Below are 11,244 nucleotides of genomic sequence, written 5' to 3'. Positions count from 1 at the left end.
TGTGGATGCACTTTTAATAGTTCACAACATACTCCGCATAGTGCTTCTTTATTTTTCACAGCAGAATGTCTATTTAATGAATTGTGAATTATTAAAATCAATGCTTGCTGGTATGTATTTTTAAATGTGTCATTAACCCTAACTGGAGCTTCGGAAGTAGGAAGATGAGGAGAGCAGATTTGGTCAGTTTATGTAAGTAATATAGCAAATGTATGTCTCCTAGGTTCTAGGAAGCTTGCATTTCAGAGTGAGTTCAGCAGATCCTTTTGCAGGGGTAATTTAGTTTCCCTGTTCTGAGTGGAATCTGGATGTTCATCACAGTGAATCTGAAAACAGAATAACATCCACTGGGCAACAGCCAAATTAATTCCAATTGGTTAGCATAAATCAGCATTCACGAATAAAACCAGAAATAAGCAATAAATATTCAAAACTTCTGATTAAATATTTAAAATTCTGAGACATCCAAAATAAACACTAAAACATCAAAAGTGCTAAAAACAAACACTAAAATATTAAAGCATTGAAAACAAACATTAGAATATACTCTGATCTTGGCTTAGTTCAATAAGACATTTATGTAACTTTAAAGCCTAAGTTACTAGCCAAGGCTTAAGTCCCGAAAGGATCAGAAATCCATCATATTCAAAATGCACCCAGAAATCACCGCTTTCAAACTCCATTTCATTCAAACCCTTCAATACTCCTTGAATCCACATCACACACTGCTGATAGATGTTTGACATGTTGGTATTCCTTTTTCTTTTATTTCACACCCCTTACCCAATAAGTATAGCATTTCAAGAGTGAATTCAATATATATGTTCAATTTACCAGGCTGTGGTGCCAGTGCCTTTGAGTTCACAATGATAGCATCATTTATCTCCATGGTTATGGTAACCATTTAGTTATTTATTCAATTTTAACAAATCTTGGTGCCTAAACTGTGCACTTTCCTAAAAGCTATAATTAGAAAAATGAATCAACTGCTTTGGTTGGAGGTGTAGCTCAATGTTAGACATTCACCCATTTTGTCTTTGATGCAGAAAATCCTGGACTCTATCCCCAGCACTGAAAAAATGAAAGAAACATAGTGTCTGCTTTCAAGTAATTCATTTTCAAACAAAGGCAACCAGACACACTGAAAAAAAAAATCACTGGGATTGGATATGTATTTATAAAAACAGCCCTTCCGGATAGGATGCACTAAATTGTTCACATTTAATTAATTTCCATTCACCTAATCTTGTTTCACGCCAACTTATTTCCCAAAGTAATAATCAGAAAACACAGATTTAATTTATTTAAATTCTTTACATATTTATGTATCATCGGCTATTTAAATTCAGCTTCTCCAAAACAAAGGGCGTGTTGTCAAAGTGTATTTGACACATTTGCCAAGATGTCTCTGAAGCATTTTTGGTGGATCTACAGGGTCAAAATTATTTTCATGATAATCTTAAAATGTTATTTGCTTTACTGTGCAGTCTTATTTTATGGGCACTGCATAACATGTAATGTTGTAACAGATTGCACGAAGAAGCAAATATGAGAATCCAGATGTCTTCTACTAAACTAGACATTAAAAATATGCAAAATTGTGAAACAACACTGATCTCATTAAATTTGTTTTGTTAAGGAAAAGTTAATTATCTTTCATAAATACATTGTTTATGTTAACATGTAGTGGATTATTATTGAAATAAATTTCTGAATATTTAAATATTTCTTAGCTTTAATTACTAGTATGGTAAAAATTAGCAGATATAACTCTCACAAACTATTCTTCTGGATTCTCAATCATTTTTAATAAACTGCTGAGATAAAGTATGCAAAGTTCTAAGCTTGCTTTGCTTCATACTGCTTACACTTAATCTGTGCTCCAAGCGCACCAAACTTTCCGTTTCCAGAATAGTTTGTGTCATGCTTCCTCCCCTCCCCTCACCCAGTCGTAGAATATGGGTTAATCTCTACTTTCTTACTTTGCCTGCTTTCTCAGAGTAAAGGGACTCAGCAAAACGAGGATGAGCCAGAGGAGCATGGGCACACAAGACCTGGAAGAAAATCCTTATTAGGTGACTCTAGGCCTCTCTATCATTCTTCACTCACGATTATTACCCAATATCTTTCCTAGAAACTGATCTAAACACTATAGCTAACCCAGAACATTAAGTAAGCATCTCTCATCAACCTGTTTTTACAAGTCCCTCTGCTTGTAAGCATACATCTTCCTATTTTAATTGATTATAATGGAAATTTTTCTATAAATTGATGAATCTTTACCTCTTTTGATTGTATAATAACAGCATGAAGTCCCTGTACTTCATAGAACTTCGAATAGGTGAGAAATAAATAATAATTAAATAAAAGAGTGAAATAAAGGGGCTATGTTGGAAACCAAAAGGCAGATTTTGAAGATGTGAAAGGGAATCAAAAGGGAATGGGACTTCTTTTGAGTTCTTACACTAGGGAGACTATACGACATAGAAAGGTATAACACAACTAGAAGGAAGTCTATAACTTAAGGATTAAACAACGAAGAGAGGGCAAGGAGAAAAGCTAGGAAACATGACAAGGCCAAAGCCATACATTTATATGCACAAGATAGGTAAAGCAATGATCCTGAGAATCCACAGCATGTTTTTAAAACTAGCAGTTAATTGGTAGGATTCTCAGCCTGACTAAATACATATGCTGATAACTGTGAACTAAGCAGCTGCACTGAAGATAGCAATGTGCAATGCTAGGATCATGCTTGGAATGCCTGTCATCCTGGCCTTCTAAATACATACTGCTTGTCATGACATACCAATTACTGCCATACTGTTTCTCAAGTAAACTTTTTTTTAAAGGGTAATAAATGAAAACAAGAGACAAGAAAAAAAAAAAGATCATAGGACTGTCCTGCTACAATGCTTTGTATGGTTAGATTGCTAAATTGCTGTGTAAAAAATATGTAATTCTTTATTCTTATTTTAAAAATACTTTTCATTTTTTTTCTTCACATTCTATAGGGATTTAAAGTTTACCATATTAGGGGCTGGGGAGATGGCTCAGTGGAATAAGGGCTTCCCTGGCTACGTGCAAAGGCCTGAGTTAATCCCTGGTTCTGCCAAAAAAAAGTTTACCATATTAATATTTGATGGAAAATACCTATTTCATGTTATGTCTAAGATGTCTGATACTCAGACAGATAGTGAGGTTAAGCTCAACTGACTATGTTACAGGGTAATAATATTAAGCTTCTCTTCTGGAGGATTAAGAACTTAAATTTGCAAACCAAAAATTAGAGAAAAAGAAGGGCTGCATGTACAACCAACATTTTGGCCCTAGTTCTTCAAGGAAAATGAAGATTTATGACATAGAAGAACCTGTACTGTAACATCCTGTAACTCAGTTGTGTCCCAGATTTGCTGATCAAGGAGCTTATGGGGTCCCAGAGGAAAATGACTGATGGTATAGAGTGTGCCTAAGGAGAATCACATGGAGAAAAAACATTCTCTCAAGCTTTCACAGAGAGTAAATTGGACAAGCAATGACCATGACTTATCCACATGGCTGACACTGACAAAGGATCTACAAACTGAAGTACAGGGTTTCAGGGTAAATCCTTAGGGAATCTCACTGACCTTGGCAGATACAAAAGTTACTTTTCTTGTTGTCTAGGTCTTGCTTTATCTTGGTCTTAACCATCCAGCAGAAAAGTATAAAAATGAGGTATAAAAAGTAAAGCCATATAAATAGGCTGTAAAAGACTCAAGCTGTAAAAGACTCAAGTCAACAATTTCTGACATTGACAGTTCTATGAATAACCCACTACTACTGGTCTATATTGGATTATTTTGCTGAATTCATGTACCTACAATATTTAAGTGGCAATGGAATATATATCTCTGACAAAACTAAACAAAAAAGGGGATACAAATAAAGGACCATTTTGTGTCTGTATATACAAAAGAGGAAAGATATACAGCTACTTTCTCTTAATTCAATGAGAAGAAAGATTTGTATTAATAGTGTTTGGACAGGATATCATGTCTGCATCTTGTACTATGAATAACCATTATGAAGACAACAATATGCAATGTGTTAATTATTGAAACTCTCCTATTAATCAGTTTTGAAACTGTCTCATTGCTATTTGTTTCTCAACAAAATTAATTTTAAAAAACAGTGGGAGTGGGACTGTAGAAAAGCAAGTAAAGGAATGCAAACGAAGTGTGTTATATATCCCTGCCAATTCCCAAAATTAATACAATGGCTATGTACTGTAACATATAGTGATAAAAAATAAAGTCTAAAAATTGCATTTAAATGTCAGTTTTGCCAACATTTTATGAAATCTTTACAGAAAAAATTTACTAATATTAGTATGCATTTCACTTCATGATAATGACTGGTTTACAAGTTTATCTCCCTGGTTTTGGCACTATTTCCATGAGGACGAAAAATAAGCCTATTACTGAGAGAAGTAGTATAGCATTTTAGAAACAATTATCTCTTGAATCCCTAAACCCAAGGAAAGCATCAGATAAGATACCTATTGCTTTCCCTTCTAGGAAGTTTTCATAATCAGGCTGCCATACTGGTGGTCTTCATGAATAACTACAGTGATATGCTTTGATAGTTGAGCAGTACTGGAATGTTTCTTCTAAAACCTCTCTTGTAGGCTGGGGGAATAGCTCAGCTGCATAAATGCCTGCCTGGCAAGTACAAGGCCCTGAGTTCAATCCCTGGTGCCACCAAAAAAAAAAGATGCTGTTTGAAAATAAAACCTCTCTTACTAAGAGTAGGAAGTTCCTTTTTAGATTAAGGAAATAGCTTCCTGGAAAATTAAGCTTATCAGTCAGCCATATCTTGGCAGGAACTACTTTAATCTTTTAATCAAATTGCTTTTACTTTAATAGCTTGAGTACAGATGAGAGTGCTCTGGATCATCCTATTCTTCTAAGCTCCATATGCACTTACAGGCTGTAAGGTAGCAAAGTAAAGCTGAGCTCTAGTTCTTGTCTGGTTGCTCATACTTTCTGATTACAACGAACTTTGACTCCTCTGGGACCATCAATCTGCTGACCCCAGTAACATTTGTTCTCTCTATCTCCTCCTTTATGTCCCTAAATCCCTTTTTAATATAGCAAAATTCTAGGGTTCATTATTATAATAATCCCACTGTGTAGAATGTAAACTCTTTGCACCCCAACTCTCTGTTATCCCTAACTAGCAAAAGAATTCAAATTTACTTGAATCTAGGTATTTACTTACTGCATTCTTGCACTCAAACATCAAAAATGGTTAGGCAAAGACAAATAACAATGATATCTCACTTTACTCTTACAGCATGAAAGCACAAATGGGCCTTCTCCGTTTTCAAGTGATAGATTTCATTCATTTATTGAATTTATTCTCCCACTCAGAGTTGGCTGCTCCAAACCTTCTGTCTCAAATTTCCAGTATAGCTTTCATCTTCCTTTCATAACCAATGCTCTTGTTTCATTATTCGCTCCAGGGATGAAAAGTGATGAGAAGAGAGTGCACTTTCTTTCACATCAAATCTGAAATATTTCTATCCCTGTGCAAAATATTTTGTCTCCCCTCCTATCAGAAGCCCTTCTTCTGTGTGTTGAATCCTATTCACACTCCCCTATTTAAGAGTCTCCTTTGAAACTTCTCCTATGTCCAGTGCATCACAGTTTTACTGCTTCCTTCATCATTTTCATTAGCTTACAATATCCTGGGATGACCTTGAATTTAACGAAAATCTCTTTGCATCATTTCCCTGATTCTCTTCTACACTTAGTGGAATAATTCTAAGAATTGGCTATAGAAGGTGCTATTTAATTCCCATGTGTTTATGTAGCTTTTGCAATTTCTTTTGCCATTGATTTCTAATCTCTTACACTCTGGTCAGATAATATGCAGGGAATAATATCAACTCCTTTCCATTTACTTAACCATGTTCCATGCACTAGTATGTAGTCTATTTTAGAGAACATTTCATGTGTAGCTCAGAGGAATATATATTCTGATGATGTTGGGTGTAACAGGCTGAAAACATCTACTAAGTCCATTTGTTCACAGGTTCAGTTCAGTTCTAATATTTCTTTGCTCATTCTCTATCCAGTTGATCTATCTTCTTGTGATAATTGAAGTTTTAAGGTTCCCCATTACAATTGTGCTACTGCTTATTTGATTTTTCATGTCTATTAATAATTGTCTTATTTGGGTGCTCCTGTCCATGTAGAGTGGTGCAAACATTTCAGAAATCAGTGTGGAGATTTATCAAAAAGCTAGTATTAGTGGTCCCACTGAACCCAGCTATTCCCCTTCTGGGTATTTTCCCAGAAGAATTAAACACATTACACCACAGAGATATATGTGCATTCATGTTTATGACAGCACAATTTATCATAGCTAAATCTTGGAAACAACCCAAATGCCCATCAATTGAGCAATAAAAATGATATGGCATTTCTATACAATGGAATACTACTCAACTATAAAAGGATAAGCGAGGCATCTATAGGGAAATGGATATAACTTGAGACAACACACATAATTGAAATGTATCAGTCTCGCATGTGTAAACATCATAGTTTCCCTAGAATAAGAAGCTAATATAGTAAATAGGGTAGAAAGTGTACAACAGATACTGTGAAATGGGAAGAAACTGCTCAAAAAGAAACAGGAACAGAATGGGGGAAGAAGAGATAAAAGAAGGAAAAAAAATATATATATATATATATAACAATTTAGATAGTTATATTACTGAATTCTGTTAGTTCACTGAAAAGGTTTGTGCCTATATTGTTTGATTAAATTTTCATGCCTGTATCTTGTAATATGAGCAACTACTTTGAAGATAACAACATGTGATGTACTAGCCATTGTTACTGTCTTATAATCTTGTTTTGAAATTTTATGCCATTGTTTTATTGTTTATTAATCTTTCCTTTAAAATAATAATTTTTATGTACTTGATACAGAGTTTTGCTACACAGCTCAGACTCCTGGTGATCCTCCTGTTTTCAGCCTCCCAAGCACTTGGATTATAGGCGTGCACCACCACACCCAATTTCCCTGGCAAGCTCAGTGAACTTTGGGTGGGGCCAGTATGGTATGTGGTGCTGGGTATCAAACCCTACTCTCTGTGCTTGCGTAAATAGGTGCTCAGTTCACTGAGTGAACTGAGCAATCTCACTGGCCCTAAAATAAAATTCTGAGAAAGAATTGGCTCTCCTTGATGCCTTTACTTTTTTCCTCTCTTTTCTCTTTCCTAACTTTTCTGGCCAAGCCTTTGTTTTCATACATTCTACAAAAGAGTTCCAATGTGCTAGTGGTAACTTCACGAGTATCAAATCCAGTGTTCAGTTCTTTGGTCTTGCTTAATTTCTCAGCAATCTTTGTCATGACTAACTCCCCTTTTGCAAAATAGTTAATCTCACATTTATCTCCTGTATCTAATTGTCGCTCCTTCTGTTCTATATAATTCAATTCTTTTTTCTTCCTAAAATAAATTTTGGAGTTTTCCAGAGCCCAGTCGAATATTTTTGTTCTTCTGAGAGTACAGTCTCTTCTTCAGTATATCTTTTATTTCTAGTGGTTAATGACTGCCAATGTTATATCTGTATTTATTATCTTTCCTTTCAATCCCAGATATGTGTATCCAATTGCCGCCTCAATCATTCTACTTTCTCAATACTTAGTACATTTAAAAAAATTTTTCAAACCTTTCATTTATTTATTTGGTACACGGTTTCACTACACAGCTCAGACTCATAGTGATCCTCCTGGCTCAGCCTTCCCAGCACTGGGAATACAGGTGTGCACCACCATGCCCAGTTTCAGTGGACAACATGGTGTGCCCAGGGTTCCAGGGCTGGCACAGCATGCCATTAGGATCAAACCCAGGTCGTTGTGCTTGCCAGGCAGATGCTTAGACTGCTTAGCTACCTTCCCATCCAAATACTTAGTACTTTTATGCTTAAGATTAAATAAAACAGAAATTTTGATTCCCCACCCTCATCTTTAGCTTCATTCTAGTACATGGTACTGCCATTCACCCGCTGTTCTTGACAAATACTTAGGAGTTATCACTCACTCTTATTTGCCCCCAGAAGATTGCTAACTTCCAGATTCCAGTACAGATTCTCTTTCTTCCCTTCTTTACATGATTCAGTGGAAAATACCAGCAGAAAAGCAGAGAGAGGAGAAAAACTTGAGGACACTTACTTCCTGGTACATTCTTGTGGATTCATGAGAGATAGCTAATATAAGGTCAGACTCTCAGTACTACACTTTCTGTAGTTTGGGCATAAAAGTCCATATTGTTCACAATAGCATGAAAGTGTAAATCTTTTTTTTCAAAGTTTTATTGATAAAGAGATAGCAATGAGACAGTTTCAAATCAAATTGAAAGTACAGTTTCAACAAATAATACACTGTATATATTCTCCTTAGTGGTTAATTGCTGTACAAGATGCGGACTTGTGATCCTATTTACAAACACCATTAGAACGAATCATTCTATTCATTAAGAGAATGCAACTATATATCTATCCCAACCACTTTGAATACACAGATACAAAATGGACATTCATCGGTATACCCCATTTTTTCTAAGTTCCGTTATTGAATATTATAGGTGTGTAAACTCAGCAAAATATTCTAAAAGAGTCCAGTAGTCCATAATAGCATTGGGTCTTCTGTTTAACTGGCAATGTCAGAAATTGTTGACCTGAGTCCTCTACAGCATGGCTTTACTTCTTATATTTCGTCTTCATACTTTTCTACTGGATGGTTAAGACCAAGGTAAAGCAGGACCTATGCAACAAGAGTTGTAGCTTTTTGGTCTGAGAAGGTCAGTGAAATGCCCTCAGGATTTATCCTGAGATCCTGTACCTCAGATTGTAGAACCTTTATCAGTGCAGCCATGTGGATGAGTCACGGCCATTGCTTGGCCAATGTGCTCTCTGTGAAAGCCTGAGAGAGTGTCTTCTCCCCATGTGACTCTCCTTAGGCCCACTCTATGTCATCGATCACTTTCCTCTTTGGCCCCATAATCTTCTTGATCAGAAAATTTGGGACACTACCAAGGTACATGACGTTACAGTACAAGTTCTCATATGTCCTGAGTCTTAATTGACCTTAGAAGGCTAGGGCCAAAATGTTGGCTTTCCTTGTAGCCCTCCTTTTTCTCTAATTTTGGTCTGCAAACTTAGGTTGTTAACCATCCAGAAGAAAAGCTTATTGTTATTATCAAACGATTTAGGCTGTCAAGCTTAACCTCACTATCTCACTGCATTTCAAACATCTTAGGCATAATAAGGAACAGGTATTTTTCATCAAGTATTGATATGTTGAACTTTCAGTCCCTACATAATATGATAAAAAACATTTAAAAATTAGATTTTATTTTAAAAATAGGATAAAGAATTCTATGCTTCTCATGTTTGCACATAAGTCCAAAAATCTCACCATATACAACCTTGAAGCAGGACAGTCCCACAATATTCCTTTTCCTGTCTCTTGCTTTCATTCACCACCCCCTTCTTCTTGAACATCCACCTACCCGAGAGACATCTTAGCAGTAACTGGCATGTCATGACAAGCCGCCCATATTCAGAATACCACAATGACAGGCACTCCCAACATGAAACAACTATTACAAATTACCATCTGCAGTGCAGTAGCTTATTTCACAGGTATCAGTATATATAGTTAAAAGGAATTTTTTTTTTTTTTGGCAGAACCGGGGATTGAACTCAGATGTTTGCGCTTGCCAGGGAAGCGCTTATTCCACTGAGCCATCTCCCCGGCCCCTCTGAAAGTGTAAATCTTTTAATTCTCATTTCACTCCACTCTGCTCTCACCTTTATAAAATGACTACTTTTGGAACTGCTTCAAATTGTCCAGCTGGTGTGTAATTTTTGTTAGTATCTAATTCTGATGTTCACTTTCAACCCATTGCAAATGCTGTCATTTCTACTTTCAATATATGCATATTCTAATCCTCCCTAATTTCATGACTTGTAGCCTTCTCACTCTAGTTTGAACTCTTTAATTTCTCACATGGACTAAAGAAACACTTGATGATATTCTCCATGCAATAGCCATTGTCATCCTTCTAAAAACTAAGTCAGATAACACATCCTCTTGCTCGCAAGCTCAAAAGCACAATTATGATAAAACAAACTTTCAAATTATTATAATGGCCTACAAAGTACTGTTTAGTTGGCTGTGGCCTCTTCTACTCCCACTGGCTGCCACTATATCTAATGTTTGCTTGCAATGCTTCTCAGTGGCCTACTTGAAATTTTATACTGACACTGTGCTGTTTTTCAGTTAATTTGCACTCAGTTTCACTTTATAGGGAATCTTTTTTGCCCTAGGCATTTGACCGTCCACTTGTCTTTTCATTCACCTTCTACTTAAATGCCAGTGCACAAAAGTCCTCCCTAAATGAATGACCTAAAATAACAACCCACACACTATATCCACTTACACAGCTTTATTCCTCCCCATAATATACAACACTGCTCAATCTTGTCTATGTATTGACTTTTCTATTGTTTCTTTTCTCCACTATATTCCACACTCTACTAGTGATGGTAATGCCACTTTTACTCATTGTTGTATTATCAATATCTCTAAAAGTATACAAGACAATAAAATAAATTGATGAATGAATGGATGACTCAGTGAGAATGGAAATACACTAAATGAATCAAATAAATGTAAAGCCAAATTTAAATGGAAAAACACTTCATAAAATTTGCTTAATGAGCACAATTTTAAAAGGTATATTGATACTATAGTACCAAACTGAAATAACTTGATTCAACTTCTAACACTGATTTTCTAAGATATTACAACTCTATGAAAATGTTTTCTATATTGCTTAAGGTAGTTTCTTTGGAATCATTTAAGAAAAGAAAGCTGTACAAAGATGTCTAATTGGCATTGCTGTGTTAACGTCACAGCTTCTCAGGTAATGTCAATAGATTTTCTGAAGGCTACAATAAACTGATAAGAATATCACAATGTGGAAAATAAACTGATTTTTTCAGTTTGACAAGACATATCCAAAGCCAATTAATAAGGCTTTGTCTCCCACAGAATTCCAGTAAAGGAGTGCTAGGATGTGATTGTTTAAGCTTCCTGTTTTTGTCTTCCATGGATGAGCAAGCACTGTTGTGAGTGGGTAATATCTCTTTATAAAAAACTGCTACCTCATATTATCTATTA

Source organism: Octodon degus, unplaced genomic scaffold (genome assembly GCF_000260255.1).
Source record: "Octodon degus isolate 3935 unplaced genomic scaffold, OctDeg1.0 scaffold00041, whole genome shotgun sequence".
Lineage (NCBI taxonomy): Eukaryota > Metazoa > Chordata > Mammalia > Rodentia > Octodontidae > Octodon > Octodon degus.
The sequence above is the reverse complement of the archived record's forward strand: the minus strand, read 5'-3'. Positions refer to the sequence as shown.